Genomic DNA, 20,957 nt, shown 5'->3' on the forward strand with positions numbered 1-20,957 from the left:
GGTCCTCCTCGTCCCCAACGGTTATTTTCCTTGATTTTCTCCCAACACGCGTGATGGCCATCACTCAACCCCACCATCACTTGCGTGATTGTAAGGCCCCGAACCCGGTGACCCTACTTTAGCGTCGGATTTACTCATAAACACAGTTCTTCAAATCAGAGTTTATTAAAACTTTTCGCGGAATATAAAACATCAATCATTTGTTACAAAACATTAAATCTTTTCTTTGATACCATAACACAAAACTTTATATTTAAAACATCTTTACTTCTTTCTTCAGATGCCAGCCGTTCAATCCATGCCGTGTGTCATCCTCATGCTAACTCTATAATCAGCTCACCTGCGTGCATACTAAAAGTCAGCTACGCTGAGTGAGTTCTAGTTAATCAAGCAACTTATCATACAACCACTTCATACAATATATACGTATCCGAAGACACATAGTCCACTGTCTAACATGCCACTGTTTAACCACTTAATTACCCCTATAGCTTAGCCTCTTAATTACCCCTACAGCTTAGCCACTTATGCCACTATATGCCACTTGATGCCACCTTAATAACGAAGTCACGTATAGGCTTACCCTACCACGTACTATCGTCATGCCACTAACACTCTTACTAGACTCTGCCACTTCTATCACACTCTACCACTACTTGTCAACAGCACTCTTTATACCAATACAATATTTACATAATAAGCAAGTCGCATCATAGAATACATACACACTAACAACCACTTGACAATCACTCTCCTTGACGATACGTGCAATATCCGAAGACCGTTCACGTACCGACAAGCATTACATAATAGTTACTTGTATAACATCTATACACTTACCACTTAAGGTAAGTGTATTCACACTTTCGCACCTAACCTGCTTAACTTACCACTTAGCCTCTTATTTACACCTACCACCTTGCCACTTTGCCACTTTAATAACGTATAACGTTATGCCACTTTGCCACTTAATAACGTAAAGCGTTATGCCACTTTGCCACTTTAATAACGTAAAACGTTATGCCACTTTGCCACTTTAATAACGTAGAACGTTATGCCACTTTGCCACTTTAATAACGAAGGCACGTATAGGCTTACCCTACCACGTACTATCGTTATGCCACTAACACTCTTACTAGACTATTGCCACTTTTAACACACTCTACCTCTACCTGCCTATATCACACTTCATATCAGTTCGGTATTTACGTAATAAACCAGTCACATCATAACATTCGTACACACTATCAACCACTTGGAATTTACTATCCTCGATATATAATATTAGTACCTTTATTTTTAACCTGACAGTACGCGCAATATCCGAAGATCGTTCGCGTACCGACAAGCAATCATTTATATCCATCACAGATATCACATATGGCATACACTTATCACTTAGGATAAATGTATTAACAACACATCGAGTATGCACACAGCCCCGAAAACATAACAAGGAATGGGGCTAGAAACTCACCTGGACTCTGCTTCTTCCTCTGATATCTGTAAATCCCTTCTTTAACTGAGCTCGGCTGACTGTACAAGTTACACGTATCAATACTCGCCTGATCTAATCTGGTGGTCTAGTATTGGCTTACTTTTACTTATCGCTTTTTAATTTATTTTCTAATCGAACTTGGCTTTAGGCGAAGTTAAACCTCAGGCGAACTTGGCTTTAGGCGAAGTTAAACCTTAGGCGAACTTAGCTTTACAGCGAAGTTGTCATCAGGCGAACTTGGCTTCAGGCGAAGTTGTCATCAGGCGAACTTGGCCTCAGGCGAAGTTACCAGTTAGGCGAACTTAACTTTACAGCGAAGTTGCCATCAGGCGAACTTAGCTTGCAGGCGAAGTTCATCAGGCGAACTTAGCTTGCAGGCGAAGTTCATCGCTTTGAAGGCGAAGTTGCCCAGATGAAGGCGAAGTTGCCCAGACAGCCGCTGTTTTAGTTTCTGATCGGCATTTCGAGCGATTTTAACACCCTTGCTATGGTTCAATATCACCCACTACGCTTCCCGACCATTTTCGGTCGTTTATACACTAAAAAGCTTGGATCTTTAAACTTCAAAGATCAAGAACCATACCTTTTTGGGCTTGTTTGGATCTCGTTTACTTGCTTAATCACAACCAACCGCTCTCTCTCTCTCGGACCTCGCTCTCCCTCTCCTCGGCTGCCGCCGGCGGTTGTAGATGGTGTGTGTGTTTGGATAATGATAGAAATGAAGATATTTTGGGGTGCTAGGGTATTTATATCCCTGAAATCCCATGGACCTAAGGCCCATTCTCATTTAACCCGTCTCCATTAATCCAACACTAGCCCGACTCATACCAACTCCTACTCTATTATTTATTTCCTGACAACCCGAGTAAACTTTCCCTCTATTAGTAAGTAATATAATTAATATCACTTTGAAATTTCGGGATGTTACAGTGATACACCACCAGCGGCGGTGTGGGGTGAGCCCATCACGCGTGATGGACCTCGCTCACGCAGTGCCCCGGGTGGCCTAATATTTTTATATTTTTTGGATTTTAATTTTATTTACTGTACATAAGTTAATAATATACTTATTGTTTGATGATAAAAGAGTTTCATAAATGAGATGTTATAACCCGGTTTAAAAGTTATTTGGGTTTTGTGAGGCCCATGACCCGCTTATTTTTTTACTATAAAATTGTTTTTTAATTATAAATAATATATATCTTTTTTTAAGGAAAATTGGTTTTAAATAATCGAAACTATACCCTATTGGTAAATATCAGTCCCAACTTTACACTTTCCTGCTGGCAGTCCCAACTATTTGTGTATTTGTTTTTAACGGGCCGCGACTAACGGATGTTAACTTCGTTAGTCTTTGTCTGACGTGGCCATTCCAGCTATCAAAAATCATCTTACGTGGAACGATAGGTGGTGGCTGACTCTGTATTAAGGTTTATGTATAAAATTAATAAGTATTCTTCTCTCTCCCCCCCCCCCCCCATCACAATCGGCCACCACCAACACCACCACCCACACCATCTGTGACCGCCACCACCCACCCCCATACAAACTACTAACCACGTGAGCACCACCATTTTATCTCCTACAAACTACTAGCCACGTTGCAACCTCCACCTCCACCTTCGTACAGAACCACCAATGCCGTTGCCAACGATTCTATTATAGGGTTTCGATTAGAAGTGGGTTGTCGGTGGTGGTGTATTGAATGCCAGGTAGGTGCAAAAGGAGATCGGAAAACCACTGGAATCAACCTTCCGTACATGTTCTTACCTCTCTATTTTCCATTTTTCCGGCGATATTGATGGTGGGGAAGACGATGTTGGTATCGTGTGTTTCCAGCAATGATTGAACATAACAACAGTGGTGAATACCCTGTTTCTGAGCACCATACTTCAACTTTCACGGAGCCCTAATCAGATTTCAAGACCGAAGTTCAACCTTCACAAAGCCTTAGTCGGATTTTGAAGACCCAATTCAATGTTCATAAGCCCTAATATGATTTTGAAGCTCTAAATCATAAACACCCAAATCTCCCTGTTTTGGTCACGAAACCCTAACCGGAAATGCGACATTAGTAATTATTAAAATTGAAGATGATGAAGGTGAAAGATTCTTGCTGCAGGTTGGATTTTCCCGACGATTTCTCTATCGGGGATGGGGATTGGTGGTATGGTAATACAAGTTAAGATTTTATGGTACAACTCTTATGGTGCGGTAAGAGAGGTTGATGGTGGCAGGTGGTGCGATGGCGGTTGTCCGGTGGAAAATGGTGGTGAGCAGGTGGGGCGGGTGATGGTGGATGAAGATGAAGAGAGAGGGGGTGGGGGAGAGATTGTAAATCTCTCTCTATATACATATATATTAAATACATAGTCAGCCGCCACGTATCGTTCCACTTAAGATGATTTTTGACAGCTGGGATGGCCATGTCAGACAAAGACTAACGGAGTTAACATCCGTTAGTTGCGGCCCGTTAAAAACAAATACACAAATAATTGGGACTGCTAGCAGGAAAGTGTAAAGTTGAGACTGATATTTACCAATACGTCATAGTTTGGATTATTTAAAACCAATTTTCCTTTTTTTAAAGAAATCATATATTGATTTTTAGTATATTCCTATTTTATAGGATTTTCATATCGAATATTTGGTGAGATTAATTTTAAATTTAATGAGATGTTATAATCCGTTTAAAGAATATATGGGGTTGTGAGACCCATACCCGTGACTTTGGGTCATATGCATAAGAAACCTCCATTTACAAATAATGCAATCTGGTGGTCTAAGAGAATGTAGGGAGCAATCTGTCACACCCCCTTCCAGGGCCTAGGAGTGCAACCCACAACTTGGTATCGTGTTTGTAAATAAATCAGAGTTGCGTTAGTTTGCGGAAGTCTCATACAACTTTAAGGATCGAAAATGTAACATTTATATATATATTCAAAAGACGGGATTATAAACACCCGTTTAAGTTAACAAAAGGTTATTTGTTTATATTTACAAAACCACCACATTAAAACATTAAGTTCACAAAAAGAATCCGAGCCATCGGATATCATAGTACTTCGTCATGCCAAGCTCTAACTTTGTTCACCTGCAAAATGTAAGAAAATACGTCATCAACGAATGCTGGTGAACACGCTGACGCAAAAATAACTCTTTTACTTTATTACCCCTCGAGACTACGCCTGCCTCGGCCCAACGTGGCTTAGGAATAACAAAGTCAAATAACACATTATAAATATGAGCCTTTACGCTAGGTCACCTCAGTAAACACCGCAGCGTTCGACTTAGTTAAGTACCCGTAAATATACATATAAGGTCGTACTCCCTGCAGGAGAGCATCCTACGACCAAGGGTGGTGCGATCATGCCCATACATCGCATAGTACCACCTATGTAAGGATCCAGACATACGTATACCACAGCCTGAGGGCTAGGTTCATACCCTTTATTTATAACGGTTTTAGGAACACATAGTTCCTTGTAAACAATTTCAAATAACATGTTTGACTCATTTTTAAATAAGTAAAAGTTTGGGGGCGTATTCACCTTGTCTCTTTAGGATCGGCTTCACTCACCGTCCAAGGGTCTTTCCCTTTCTTTATCTCGCACCTATAGTACGAGTATAAATATTTGTTAGTCGGATACACGATCTGGATTAAGACCTTTAGTCTTATATCTCAATCCTCGATTGCACCTTTAGTTCAATTCTTATTTACTTGAAAACCTTTAGTTTAAAAGTAAATTATAAACCTTTAGTTTATATTAAAAACCCGACGTTTCTTCTTCTCCAAGAAACGTAATCGTTTTCTTTTATTATTTAAGAATACTCTTTATTCATTAAATAATATTTCATAACAAAGAATATTTACATATATACTTACACACATATATACGTATTCAACAATATTCATAATCACACTTTCATTTGTTTCTTTGTTATGTTTTCTTTTATTTTCTTTACTTTTATCGAGATATCGAGTATAACCTCAACTTAAAGCTTAAGCCTTTAATATAATATTGAATTATATTGAATTCATTATTACGCCTAACCTTAAGTGGCGTATAGAAACTTCTAGGGACTCGGGCAGCACTCCAACGCCGCTTTAATTTGCTCGACACGCAAATCGAGGAACGCCAAATCTTTAATAATCGTTGACACGCTTTACGAGATTCATCGCCATTATAGCAAACACCTTTGCTTGAATGTGGGTGGCGGGTGGCACAAACTCCAAGGAAACGTTGGTACACAAATGAGGTTCGGGACACGCTTAATGATGGATTATGGCACGCTTATCGAGGAAGATTGAATATACGATTGTCGGGACTTAAAGAGATGTTAGAGAGAGAGTGGAATACTGAATTTGGATGTGAGAAAATGAAATCCCGGACTTGCTATTTATCGACTTGAAATTGGTCCCTATCGCGATACGCGATAGGTTCCTCAGCAGACCTATCGCGTATCGCGATATAGGTCTGCTGACTCACAGCGTAGACCTGCCACGTGTTGACACGTGGCAGGCACCGCTACACGTGGCAACACGTGGCAGCAGTGTTGCCACGTGGAGACACGTGGCGATAACAAGTGCCACCGTGTGCCACGTGGCACACGTGTCACGTTGTGTCAGGTATCCCATCGCGATACGCGATGGGGCTCTCCTCTGACTCATCGCGTAGCGCGATGGGTCAGGAAATCAGAATTTTCAAATTAAACCCTCAACTTTGGAATTTGGCAATTTTAGTCCCTAGACTTTGAAAAGTTGATACTTTGAACTCAAAATTTTCATGTTGTTACACAATCAGAGAGCTTTTAAAAGTTTCGTTTATATATATTATAGATAGATTGATGGTTTAGGGAAAGAAAATATGTAAAATATGTAGATTGATGAGTACCTACGCATATCAATGAACATGTTTATATCCAGGGGCGTAGCCACTAACAAGTGAGGGGTGTCCCCCGTCCCCTGTGAAATTTTTTTTAGTGTTAATATACCGAAAAATTCTTGACCGACCCCTATAAAATTTTTGCACCGACCCCTGTGAAACTTTGAAGCTGTACCCTGTATAATTTCGAGACGACCCCATGAGATTTTGAGACTAACCCTAACAAAAAAATACAATGACAATTTTATAAATATAATTATATAAACGTTATATAAACAATTTTTCCTATTAAATTGACTTTAGTATTAACAAGTCCATTAGTCCAATATCCAATCCAATTTTTAAGCCCAAAACCCAATTCAAACCCTACTCAATTTTTAGCCCAAAACCCAATTCAAACCCTACTCAATTTTTAGCCCAAAACCCAATCTCATTCTAACTTCTAAAATTTATTATTTTTATCGCCTCTGCTGCTTCACTTCGTCCTTTCATCTCACCAGTCACCGCCTCACCGGAATCGGAAATTCCGACCAATCTCACGTCGTCCTTGACACCTTATCTTCTCACACAATCTCACGTCCACTATTGCACTACAAATTTTTTCCAAGTTTCCAACAGGCAACAACCCTCACGTCCACTAAAATTGTTTCCAGCCTTCCAGGTATAACCTTATACATTCAATTTATGTCTAATTTAGTTTGGCTTTTAGATTTGCGACGGGCATTTTCTATTCCAAAAATATTACTATTAGTCGAGTTGTACCCATATGATTTTGATGAGAGTGATAAAAGAAGACTCCCGATTGAACTCGAGACATACATCGATAATTTGAAAGGAGATAAACGATTTAAAAACTTGAATGGTTTAGCATGTCTTGTTCAATTAATGGTTCAAACAAAGAAACACCGTTCCTTTGCATTGGTGTATCATTTATTAAAGTTAACTCTCGTATTACCCGTCACAACTGCAACCGTTGAAAGATCCTTTTCGGCGATGAAGTATGTGAAGTCCGATTTTCGTAATTGAATGAGTGATGAAAATTTAAGCGACAGTTGTATTTGTTACATTGAGAAAGACTTGCAAGTCAATGTTAAAGTAGATGGTGTAATGGTTAGATTTCAAAAAACGAAAACTCGTAGAGAACAACTTTAATATATTTGTTATCTAATATTTTGTTTGGTAAACCTTATATATATATATATATATATATATATATATATATATATATATGACCCGACTCGAGCCGACCCAATTCTACCCGATAGTTGTATTAGTACCGGCCATAAAAATTCCCGGCCCCTGTGAAAAAATTTTCTAGATCCGTCACTGTTTATATCCATGTTCAATTTTGAGTTTTGAACTCCCAATTATAACCAAGTGTACCAAACTCCAAAATGGCTTTCCAATTTCCATCGTTTAATTGAAGCTCCATCATTCCAACATGTAGATCATAATGTTGATACAAATAACATGTTTGGTCAAGTAGAGCATGAACCGACTTCTCAGACACAAGTTTGCTTGTTATATATGTTACTTATCTGACGTAACTTTAGTATATCGTGATTATTAGTAACTAAAACTTTTTATTTTATATTGTAGGCTATAAAAATAGCTATGGTCTTGTTGTTGAGGATGACGATGATAATGAGTGTTGTATCTTAAGAGATCGTGAACTTGACGTATTCAAGACTCCAATATCATAAATATACTGCGAACTTTGTTGAAAATTGATTTTTGATTAGTAAATTATGTAGTTTTGGATTTGTTTTTGATCTTAAATTGTATTTTTATGGATTTTTAGGGTTGACTAGTCAACTTGGTTGAACCACCCGACACAAACGACTGGACCATTTATTAACCCGAGCCAATACGGTATAAAAACCGTATTAAAACATTGTTGTTGCCGAAACACCACATCTCCTAACTAGTCTTACCATGCGAATGCCCATCTACACCACTCCTTTCCTATTCCCTACACCATAACCTCCGCACCCACACCAAAAGCATCGTTTAGCTCCGCCGGTTCCAATCGAATGAAGAAATTGAAGATCTTTTGTCTATGAATCATAGAACTCTAATGAAATATATGATCAACCAACATTTATCGAATTTGAAAAAGAGTCAGAAGAGATGGTTCGATCCTCTTATTTTATTTTCTCGAACCGAGAGATCCATGAATCGGGATCCTGATGCATATAGACACAAATGGTCCACTGGGAGAAATAATTTTCATGAACATTTGGAACATTTCGTTTCTGAGCAGAAGAGCCGTTTTCAAGTGGTGTTCGATCGATTACGTATTATTCCATATTCGATTGATTGGTCGGAGGTTATCGACAAAAAAGATTTGTCTAAGCCACTTCATTTCTTTTTGTCCTAGTTGCTTCTTCTTTTGTCTGAACCATTAGTTCATCATTCACAGTTGTCAAAATTGTAGTGAAAACATGTCGCCATGAAGCATCGTCGTCACTTCATCTTCCACACTTCGGGGGCTTTTCTTCCTCCTAATAGTAGACCTATCGTCGCCCCTTCCAAACCCAATTTGATTGTGATTTAAGACCTGATTTCATCTCATTACATCTCATTTGAATAGAAGACAAACAGATAACAAGCTACATTGCTAACCTTTTTGAATAGCAAACTGAGTCTTTTGAAAATTACATTTAAATATCTCGTGGTTATAATATTACTATTAATGACTCGTTAGACTCGACTAAGTAGCTCCATAGACAAAGGCGCAAAGAAGTGTAAATTCTCAAATGCAAATGGTATAAACACATATTGATTGTCAATGCACGATTTCTTATGCCTGGTCATTTTATATAAAACAGTTTTAACTTAGATTAACCCACTATGAAAATACTACTCTCCAAACCCACAGACAGATACTATAGTCATTTAACTCTCACCTAATAGAAAAATCTAATCTCTATCCATGTTAACTTGTCAAGAACCAATTGTTTTACCTTTATGCAAAAGTTTGAACTTGTGGTATAGTTTCCCAAAATTAGAGGTCAAAAATGAAATATAGACAAAACTCATGGACCAATCCACGTAGTATTTTCTTCTTATAAACAATATAACCCTGAGTTGGAATCATAATACAGAAAAAGAAAAAAAAACAAATTGATTTACGTCCCTTTCTCGGACAAAGTTTTGGGCTTTGTTGAAAAGGACCTCATATGAAATTTCACTTTCATTTACTTCACTAGTACCATAATTTAAATAGTACACACAGTAAGCCTATATATAGTAAAGGGCTTATAAAATGGGACTTTTATGTCATGTAACGTCTAATCAGTAAAATGTGGGTTTTTATTTCAGAGATGTAATGATGTTGTGGCCTATATATACATATATATACATACATATATAGGGTCAAGTTATTCTACAAATAGTAATAAAAATGAGAAGTGTGAGAAACCATAAATAATTGACATGTGTCAAGTGAAGATCAAAGAAAAAGGGGTATAAAGGTAACTGTACATATTTCCTCTCTCCACATGCAAGACACATGTTAATATCCCCATCATTTTAGAACGTTTATAACTTTTTCGTATGATATTTTTTTTTTTAAAAAAGTCATCATAATAACAAGCGTTTTTTATCTTTAATATGAGTATGATTTTTGTTATATAAAATTTAAAACAAAAATCACGTAATTGTGTCTTTTCGCTTATCACTGTGTCTTTTTTCGTCATCGTGTCTTTTCTTACACCATTGTGTCTTTTTTCGTCACTGTGTCTTTTCTCACACCATTGTGTCTTTTCGCTTATCATTGTGTTTTTTTTCGTCATTGTGTCTTTTCGCACACCATTGTGTCTTTTTTCGTCATTGTGTCTTTTCACACATCATTGTGTCTTTTTGCACACCATTGTGTCTTTTTTCGTCATTGTGTCTTTTCGCACACCATTGTGTTTTTTCGCACACCATTGTGTCTTTTCGCTTATCATTGTGTCTTTTTTCGTTATTGTGTTTTTTCGTCATTGTGTCTTTCAACTCATCATTATGTTTTTTAAAATACTAATAACACTATTGTGTACTAATAATATGTAAAAATAATGATAAAATAACAACAAATTATCTAATACATAAAACACAATGATTAATACATGTTACACAATAACTTGAAACGTAAAACACAATGGTGAATACGTATAACACAATGACCTAAAACGTAAGGCACAATGGTGAATACGTATAACACAATGGCCTAAAACGTAAAACACAATGGTGAATATATATAACACAATGACTTGACACGTAAAACATAATGGAAACAACATATTACACAATGAACAACAAAAAAACACAATTAAAAAACTCATTATTTTTTTTATTTTTATATAACAATATGATACTCATATTAAAGATAAAAAAACGCTTATTATTATGGTGATTTTTTTTAAAACAATAAAGTCGTATGAAAAAGTTATGAACATTTTAAAATGATTGGGGGGGGGGGGGATTGGCATGTGACTTGCATGTAGAGAGAGAAAGTCAACAAAGGTGAGTTATTACCTTCATGCCCTTTCCATCAATTTTTATTTATTAAATTAATCTCAGACATTCAAATATAAGATCAATGGACTGGATTCCTTCTCACCCTTCTCATTTTTGTTGTCCTTTGTATTTTAATTTTACCCTACATATATACACATTTAAATATAATAACAATAAAAGAAAAGGAAGAACATGCGACATCTGCCTCTGCCCCCCCCCCCCCAATCGCCTATTTGTAGCCCAAGAAGGCGGTGTTGTAGCCCCTTTATCGCCCCAAAACCATCACATTTGTCGCCCACTACATTCAGCCTAATAAAAATAGGAGCAAAGTTTGTAATAAAGTGAAATAAACAAAAATAAAAAATCCGTAATTTATATCAAACTATGTGCACGATTTAGGGCTGTCAGTCCTAAGCAGTTAATGCGGAAAAATATCGGATATCGGTCAAAGACCGATATTTGAGATATCGTTTATTGCGGTGAGATATCGGTGGGATATCGGTAATTTTAATATCATGCAAAATTTATATATATATAGCACTTTAACACTAACAATTCAATATACTCTCCTACTATTAACAAATTATCCTTTTGCAAGTTGCAAAACACTTACAATTGTAGCAAGTAGAAACTGATTAAGACTCAAACCACCAACATTAAACACTAAAAGTTGAAAATTAAGACTTAAAACAATGATATCGGGAATATCGGTGATATATCGGTGGAATATCGGTGAAATATCGGTCAATATTGCCGATATTATCGGTAGCGAGATTCTGACCGATATTTTGACCGATATTTCACATGAGGATCGATAACCGAGATACCACCGAGATTGACTGCATAGAGGCTGTCACTTTTACCCGAAACCCAACCCAAAAAAAAACCGTACCCGAACCCGAACTAACCCGACTCGAAGAACCCGAACCCGAGTAAAGACTAACCCGAACCCGAACCCGAGTAAAGACTAACCCGAACCCGAACCGAAGTAATTCGGGTTGGTTCTCGGGTTTGATTTATAAGATTTGGGTCAACCCGAAAAACCTGAATAAACTTTTTAGTTTTAAAATTAAATATATTTTTATGTATAATAGGCTAAGTCTTAGTTACTAAGGTTATCAGAATATGGCTTTAACCGGTTGTTGTCATTCTAACTATTACGGATCGATTGCTTATTATTTATATATGTTTTCCGTTTATTACTAATAGCAACCTTAATCGAACAACCAAACACGCCCGATTGAATACGATTATGGTTCGAGTTAGTTTTACTTTTCTTTTGAATTGTTTTATCAAGTTAGGTTAGTTTATTATTTGTTTTTGTGTTATAAGCAAAGAAGAATATGTTGATTTAATTTTAGCATTGTAGTTTTTTTAAAAAATTGGTTTTGAGTTTTTTTTCTGGGATACTCGAAACCCGATTAACCCAATCCAAAAAAACCCGAACCCGAAAAACCCGTGAGAGATTTGGATTGGGTTTCAGGTCAAGATTTAAAACTTTGAAACCCGAAGAACCCGTCCCAGAAAACCTGAAGTTAGTCTAGCTTCTTGTTGACATCTTTAATTGTAATCCTCCTTAAATGAACCGAATACCTTAGTTGTCTTTCACGCTGCCTATCAATATAATCCATACTCGAAACCCGCCAAGCCAAATCCTTCTCTAGATTGTTACACTATAGTAAAAATGGCCTAAACTTTTGCTAAAGTAGATGAATGACATAACAATGAGAACCGACTATGAATATTAGTGAAGTCGACTATTATCGTTTATTTAATTTAGCAAATCTTTAGGCCAATTTCATTAAAGCCTAACGATCTAGAGAAGGACTTGGCTTGGCGGGTTTCGAGTGTGGATTATATTGGTAGGCAACGTGAAAGACAATTAAGGTATTCGGTTCACTCAAGGGCGATTACAGTAAAAGATGACAACAAGGAGGTAGACACACTTTTAAACTTGTTGCAAGAAGTATTGCATGAGGTTAAGCTAATACGCTTAATAAATATTTGCTCACTATCACGTTGTTCTTTTTGTACCAATTTGCCATTAAGAAGAAGTAAAGTTCTTTAGAGAAGAAAAGAAGAAGGCTTGAGAAAGAGGAAGGGAGTATTACACTAAGGCCCTGTTTGTTTTTCAGAAAAACCTCTTAATGGCCTCTGAAGTCTGATTCGGTAAGAGGAACTAAGAGGTTCGACTGTTTGTTTTTTGTTTATTATTAAGAGGTAAAACTTCTAAATGGCTTCTTAAAGAAAAAGAGGTAAACAAACCTCTTATTACTCAAAAAACACGTTCAGAGCTGCCTCCCTCTCTAGGGTTCGCTGTCTCCACCACCGCCTCCCCTCCACCTACGACGGTCTTCACCTCCGCCGGCCTTCCATCTCCGCCGGTCTTCCTCTTTCCCCCAATTTCAGGTGAGATAGATGCTATTGTTTATTATTGGTATGAATGTGTAGATCTGGGTTATCTTTTCTAGTTGAATCTTGATTAGTATGGCTGATTTCTTGATGTTTTAAGGTTATTTTGTTCATGGGTTTGTTAGGGTTTTGAATATTATCTATGACGTTGTGTTTTTGATTGTTAAGAAGATGTTAACTTTTCATGGAAAACTTACTTCTGCCTGAAATTCCTTGTACCCTTGAGCTGATGATTCGGAAAGCATCTTCACAGCAGCTCGGGTATCCCCAATCAACCCATGGAACTTATATATAATGTATTAACATATATGTGCTTGTAGAATGCAAAGTTTAAGTAATCTGATACTAACCTTGTACCGCATCGTATCCGATTTGAAGCCTCTTTTTCCAACTCAAAACATTTTGACTTGCATCTTCCCAAGTAATTATTGCCATTAGTGATTGAACTTATGTATATGGAAAGGGTTGATATTATTATTTAATATATTTGTACAGCAAGTTTACCAAATAGATGCATTCCCAAGTTTACCATGGAACTTATATATAATGTATTAACATTTAGGTGTTAATTTCTTAACTTTTTTCAAAGTCAAATGCTTAGAAACCTTATAAAAATATTATGTCAGCGGCCCTATTTTTGTTGATCTTAGGCATGGGTGATAAGAGATTAAAACTTACGACAGAGCAAGAAAAACTCTTTTTAGAGACATGTATAGAAGAAACGGTTAGGGTGGGATATATGGGAGTAAGCTTACAAAGGGAGTCTTGGGCTGCTGTTGGTAAAAAAACTATTGGAAGCATATGGCATGGCGGTTGAACAAAAACAATTAAAAAACAAGTATGATTACCTCATAGCAAAGTATTTAGCTTGGTCTTATCTGAAAAGAAAGACTGGAAACATTTATAACCCTCACACAAATATGTTTACGCTAACAAATGAAGATTGGGACGCTGTTTGCAAGGTTTGTTTACAAGTATACTTTTCTAATATATATTACCTATTAATTGTAAACGTCTCCAAATTAAATATAGGTTCATCCTAAGGCAGCTTCCTTGAAAACCACGCCATTAGCTAATCATGAGCTTTGTGCAACTCTATTCGATAAGAATTCAGCAACAGGTTCTACCCGTCGTCCCATTGCTCCCCGTCGAGCTTCCTCATCTTCCCAAGCTTCTGTAATTCCACTTCTTCAGATTGATAGTGGTCCTATTGAGATTCTAGATGGTGAAAACACATACGAAGAAAACACATATGAAGAAACCGGCTATGATACAGGCTTTGAAGGTGATTCCTCAATCCCCGAACACACAAATGCTCCTAAGGAAGATCGGGGTCGGGCCAATAAAAAGGCTAAACACACCATTAATTTGACTGACCTAGAGGTAGACATGAGAAAGGTAATTGCCAATCTAGCTGAAAACAAACCGGCAAGGCCGACAATTGATGAATGTCATGATAAGTTAAAGGGACTTAATAATAGGAGGGAACGGCGAATTTTCAAGGTAACAATAGTTTAAATGCCACTATAATATTTTGTATTATGTATATGTATATTGTAATAAACTTTTTCAATCAGGGAGTGGTTGGTGCCCTTGACGGAACATTGATACACGTTATTGTCCCTCGTGATAAACAACATTTATATAGAGCAAGAGGTAGGAGTGAATGTTATCAAAATGTTTTGGCAATTTGTGACTTCAATATGGTCTTCACATTCATTGTGGCCGGATGGGAAGGCACCGCACATGATGCTAGAATATTGAATGAATCATTAGTTGATCCTGATTTTGAGTTCCCCTTTCCTCCCACAGGTATCATTACGATTTCAAATATTATATTCGTGATGCTGCATATAAACACTAACAATTTCTATTTTCTTTCAAGATAAATATTTTCTTTGTGATGCTGCATATAAACACACTCGGGGATTTATGGCACCATATCGCAATGTTTGATATTGGCTAGGAGATTTTCGTCGAAGACATGCATTGAATAGCAAAGAAAAGTTTAACCACGCACACGCTAAACTTAGAAATGTTATTGAACGTACTTTTGGTGTGTTAAAGGCACGTTTTCCTATCTTGAAGAAAATGCCACCATATCCTTTGGTTAAACAAAGAGACATCACTATCGCATGCTTTGCAATTCATAACTATATACGAAAAGAAGGCTTAAGTGATGAGCTATTCTTTCAATATGATCAACCTCAAATGCCTATTGATGGTGATGACGACAACGGTGATGATGATGATGATGTTGAGCTTCAATCACATGGAAGTAGTGCAGATCAACAATACATAATAAACATGAGAGATCGAATCGCGACACAATTAATGCGAAATCGAATTTGAGTGCTTAGATGTTTTGGAAACATTGTAGTTGTGGTTGTACTTTTCTTTTTAATGTTTTATGTTAAGACAACTTTAATTTTAAATTAACTGCAAAAGGTTTTAACATTTAAAATGGTCAAACAGACGTTTATTAATATTCAGATGTTTTAGAAAAAACAAACAGCATTAATGATTCAGATTTCAGACATTTGAACCAGCTCTTAATATTCAGATGTGGTATTCAGATTAAGACATAATTCTCTTACTGAAAACAAACAGGGCCTAAGAACATGATATTTGTAAATTCTTATTAGCATTAGGGAGCTAAAACGCTTAATACATATATACTCACTATTATGTTGTTCTTTTTGTACGAATTTGTCGTTGAGAATAAATATTTACTCACCAGTATGTTCTTTCTGTACAAAATTGTCATTGAAAAGATGCAAGAATATCACACAAGAAGGGAGAGGAAAAGTATCACGCTAAGAACGGGATATGCTACATCTTGGATATTTTAAACATGAGGGCCTAACTGTTTTTCACATCCCAACCCGACTAAGGTGGGTTAGTTGTGATGATCACGAGTATCAACCAAACGCAGCGGAAAACATTAAAATTATTACAAGTATGTTTGGTTGGAAGTAATGGAATGAGGAGGGAATGGAATGAGAGAAGGAATGGAATAAACAAGGGAATGAAATGGATCATTACCATTCTTTTGTCTTTTTTGGTTAACCTATGGGAATGAAATCAATAATTACTTTATGTTGTTTGGTTCCAAAAAAAAAAATTGTATGAATGAAATAGAAATAATAAAAACATTCATATCTCAAAATATATTTATTCTTACAAAAAAAAAACTGAAATGGCGACGATGGTAGTAGCTCCGGCGAAGAAAATGGTGGTGGTGGTTGTCACACCCCGACTTAGGGCCTAGGCTGTGACCACAAGTTGGTACCTGTTTTGTAAATATATCAGAGTCATGGATTAATTTTAGCGGAAGACTTTAGGTTTGAATATAATGTTAATTTACATTGAAAATTTACTTGGGAATTAAATACCCAAGTATTTAGTTTACAAAATATATGTTTCATATTACAAGGATTTTAGTTATAAAAAACGGAGCCATCTTGTATGCGCTTCTATTTCCATTAAGACTCCAATCATTGCTAATGCTACTTATGCTTAATTACCTGCAATGGGTTGAAAAAATACGTCAGCTATATGCTGGTGAACACGTATGACTCTATAAAACATTTGAATGCCATTACAATACAAATATAGTTTTCTTGACAAGCTCAGCAAAAGCATTTATACTTCCGGTCTATGTACCACTGCCCCCCCACACACACAATTATTCCCGATCCACGTAGCCCTTAATGGGAAACTAGTTATAACTGTTATCCCGCGGCCACGTAGCCTTTGAATGATTAGGCTGAACAGTTATGTTTGGATCCAGACATATGTGTATTCGGTCTGAGTTGATTTTATTCTCAACTTTGTATTATAATGTTTTAGAGATCACATAATCTCATGTAAACATTGACTGACTCGTTAAGACAAACACCCGTTCATCTTATCGAGTATAAATATGTTTTGATTGATTAAAAAGGTTAGCGTATTCACCTGTACCGTCGGTGTAGGAAACCTTGACTGATTGATTGATTGTGAATGATATTTAACCTATACATAATAGGTTTATATAAATATCTGAATGATGTTTTGATTAAGCTATGATTGCTAAGCTTAACCTTGAAATCGTTTATCTTTGATTGTGAATGAAAACACTTAGTTTTTATGTGACGTTTGATGTAGCATGCTTTGGCTTAATAGGTTATAACACGTTGGTAAGTTTTTCCAGGTAAGTAAACGGGTCCCTCGGTTGATTGGGATTTGTACTAATTACTTTTCCTTAGGCAAGAAACTTCCTACTAGTGATATCACCCTTACAGTTACTACATGCCCATCAAAATATATCTTTGATTAACATTACTTTGTAATGAAGTAACGTTTATGAAAACTTGTTTATGAATGTGAATGTTTACAAAATACTTTCAAGGTTAAAGGCCATAGCCTCGATTGATTGTCTAAGCTATAATTTCAGTAACTTAAACATAACTCCTACCTTAGATCGGATACTTAGGATGATAATAAGAAAAAAGGCAGGATCTTGATCTACTGGATTGTATGATTGTTAGCTTGATTATAACTTCGTTTATTGCACAAACCACGAGAAAATGGCACGTCGGCTCGTCACGGAAATAGGGCACGTTTTTAGGCTATGTGTGTGAAAATGAAGGTGAATTTGGGATGAATGGAGTCCAAATCCGTAACCTCCTATTTATAGGCAAAATCCGTACCCCGTCGCGATACGCGATGAGTTCCTCATACCCCGTCGCGTATCGCGACGCCGCAATTTGACGCCGCTTTATCTGGTGGTGACACGTGGCCTGTTATATCGTGCCACGTGTTGACACGTGGTTGGACACGTGTCCAGTGACTCAACATGGTCATGCCGATACGCGATGACCTTGATGATTTGGGCTGTAGCGTATCGTTACGCCGCCCATTTCTGGGTTGTTGTGCAAGTCCATCGCGCTACGCGATGGGCTTATGCTTGCCCCGTCGCGTATTTCGACGGGTGAATGTAACATCCCAAATATCGATCAATAATAACAATATTGTATATTGACTCGTTATAATGGAAAGGTTTACTTGAGTTAATAAATAACTAGTAAATTGGTAAAGAGAAAGATAAGTAGGCTAATTAAATGGAATTAATCATGGACTAAAAAGGAAAGATGGGCCTAAGGTCCATGGGCTTAAGGGAGTATAAATACCCCCTTAAACCCTAAATCTTTCCATTTCCATCAATCTTATCCATTTTTCACCTTAAAACACACACTTAAGCCATACCATCCCTTCTTAGCCGCCAGCCACCATCCGAATCCAAAACCAAGTATCATAACTTAGGATCTTCAATCATACAAGCAAGATAACAAGTCCAAGATCGTATATCAAGCTAGCCGTAACCTAGAAACATCAAAAAGGTATGTTCTTTACGTTTAAAGGTTACATTTTTATGAACGATTAGCCGTGAAACTTGAACATAGATTAGATCGGGTCTAGATGTTTCATAAAAATACAAACTTGATGATAAAAATGGACTTAATGAACTCATGACTATATACGGTTCTTAAAGGGAAACCCTAGATCTAGCTTAGAATGTTTTGACACTAAAGGTTGAAACTTTATACCTAGATTGGGTTGAAACTTGATGATAGAACGAAAAAGAAGGTAAACAGTTAAGGAAATGGGATATAGATGATTGAAGGTGTAATCATGGACGTTAACGGTTATTGAGCCTAAAATGGACTTAAGAATAGAAAGACGAACTAGAAACATCCAACCTGGGGGTTCTCGGCCAAATTTGAGAATTTTCGGTCAAACCATATGGTTCTCGGTCAACACGAGATCCCGGTCAACAGGAGATCTCGGTCAACGAGAGTTCTCGGCCACTTAGTCTTCGGCCACTGAGTTCTCGGTGATAAGGGTTTCCGGTCAACATAAGCGTTCTCGGTCAAACATGGGTTCTCGGTGAGAACTGGGGTTCTCTGCCCAGAGTTCTTGGCCACCTAGGTTCTGTTTGGTTTGGGCCTAAACCCAGTTGGGCCTAGAAGAACAGTTGGACTGACTTAATTAAGCCCATAAGACGCTAAGCCCAACTTAGAGAATAAAATAATAATTTAAAACTCTAATGAAAAATGTGTTAAGACAGTTAATGGAAATAAAATTTTTCCAAACTGACCTGGCAGCTCGACCCCAGCCAAGGGCTCTACCCCTTGGACCCTGCTAGGGGCTGCCGTCCCTAGACCCCGCTGCTAGGGGCGCTACCCTCGGACCCCCGTTCGTTGTGGGTTATATAAAGATAGAAATACGATATGAGTAGTAATAGTTATTTGATACATGTAAATATTATACAGTTAGCCGTGCACAGCTCAAGAAGGGAATAACTATTAACGGTGAACATAACCGCATTCAGGTGAGTTTCTAGCCCCCATTTCTGTGTTATGTTTTCGGGGGCTGTGTGCATACTCGATGTGTTTGTTAATACATTTATCTTAAGTGATAAATGTATGCCTTACATGAATACGAGAAAAGTATGAATGATTGCTTGTCAGCACGTGAACGATCTTCGGATATTGCACATTTTGTCAAGTTGTTACGTTATGTTAAATGATGATATGATATGTACGATATATGAATGAATGTAAATGAGGTAACGAAGAGGGACCGAGCCCTAATAATACTCGAGGAAGGAGGGACCGAGCTCTAATAATACTCGAGGAAGGAGGGACCGAGCCTTAATAATACTCGAGGAAGGAGGGACCAAGCCCTAATAATACTCGAGGAAAGTAGGGTGTAATGCTCTTTATAACGTAAGAAACGAAGGCAAGTAAGAATGAAATAAAGATATGAAAGTATGAATGAAAGTATGTAAGTATATATGTATTGTACGTTTTGTGACTAACTAGAACTCACTCAGCGTAGCTGACTTTTAGTATGCCCGCAGGTGAGTAGGATGAGGCAGCTCGCTTGAGGGGAAACGTGGCATTGAATAAGAGGTTGGCATCGAAAGACCCCAGAACGTTTAAGTTTAATGTTTGTTAATTTTGGAAGACGAGATGTTGTTTTAAGACAAGTTATGGTTTATTATGTAATATTGATATGGTCTAAAATATATATAATTTATATAAATATTTCATATACTTTTGACTAGTTTTTGAGTGCTTTTATTAAATAAATCCCTCAATTGACTCATATTTAAATTCTAAAGGTCTAAAAAGACAACGAGCCAAATTTAAGTACTTTTCTAAACTTGAGACGAACAGCTAAATCCATTTTTTTAGTCATATATAATATGTCCGCTAAACATACACTATATAAAATGTTAGTCTCATATTTTAATCGCATATGCATAATATATTATTGTTACTATATAACATAAAAGAAAAGGAAATATGAGCAAAATAAGAATGTCCCTTCGTGATGCTCAATTTGAATTCAGTTATTGACTTGTTGATTTTGTGATCCACAGTTAATGGGAAAATAGGAGTGCACGTAATCAGGAGAAGTCTTGGTCTTATGGAATTAATTAAAAGACACTAATTTGTTGAAATTAGTCATGGGCTTCAAAGAATTAGCGGACTAAGATTTTGGGCTGGAGTACTTGGGTGTGAGACAAGTGGGTAGGCTTTTGAATTGAGACATATAATTATGTTGGTAGAGTATTTTGGGGATTTTTGTGATCACACATATATATA

General features: G+C 36.9%; 1 long non-coding RNA gene across 1 annotated transcript; it reads left to right on the forward strand.

Annotated features, from left to right (window-relative positions):
- Positions 1-13,267: 13,267 nt before the first annotated feature.
- On the forward strand, positions 13,268-14,719 carry LOC143613912 (uncharacterized). Its single transcript, XR_013150203.1, has 3 exons — positions 13,268-13,296; positions 13,950-14,261; positions 14,332-14,719. It is a non-coding gene; the product is annotated as an uncharacterized LOC143613912 (long non-coding RNA).
- Positions 14,720-20,957: the final 6,238 nt, after the last annotated feature.

The sequence above is a fragment of the Bidens hawaiensis genome, unplaced genomic scaffold (assembly GCF_021521415.1).
Source record: "Bidens hawaiensis isolate Kalapana, Puna unplaced genomic scaffold, B.hawaiensis_p1.1 tig00002273_1, whole genome shotgun sequence".
NCBI classification, from domain to species: Eukaryota; Viridiplantae; Streptophyta; class Magnoliopsida; order Asterales; family Asteraceae; genus Bidens; species Bidens hawaiensis.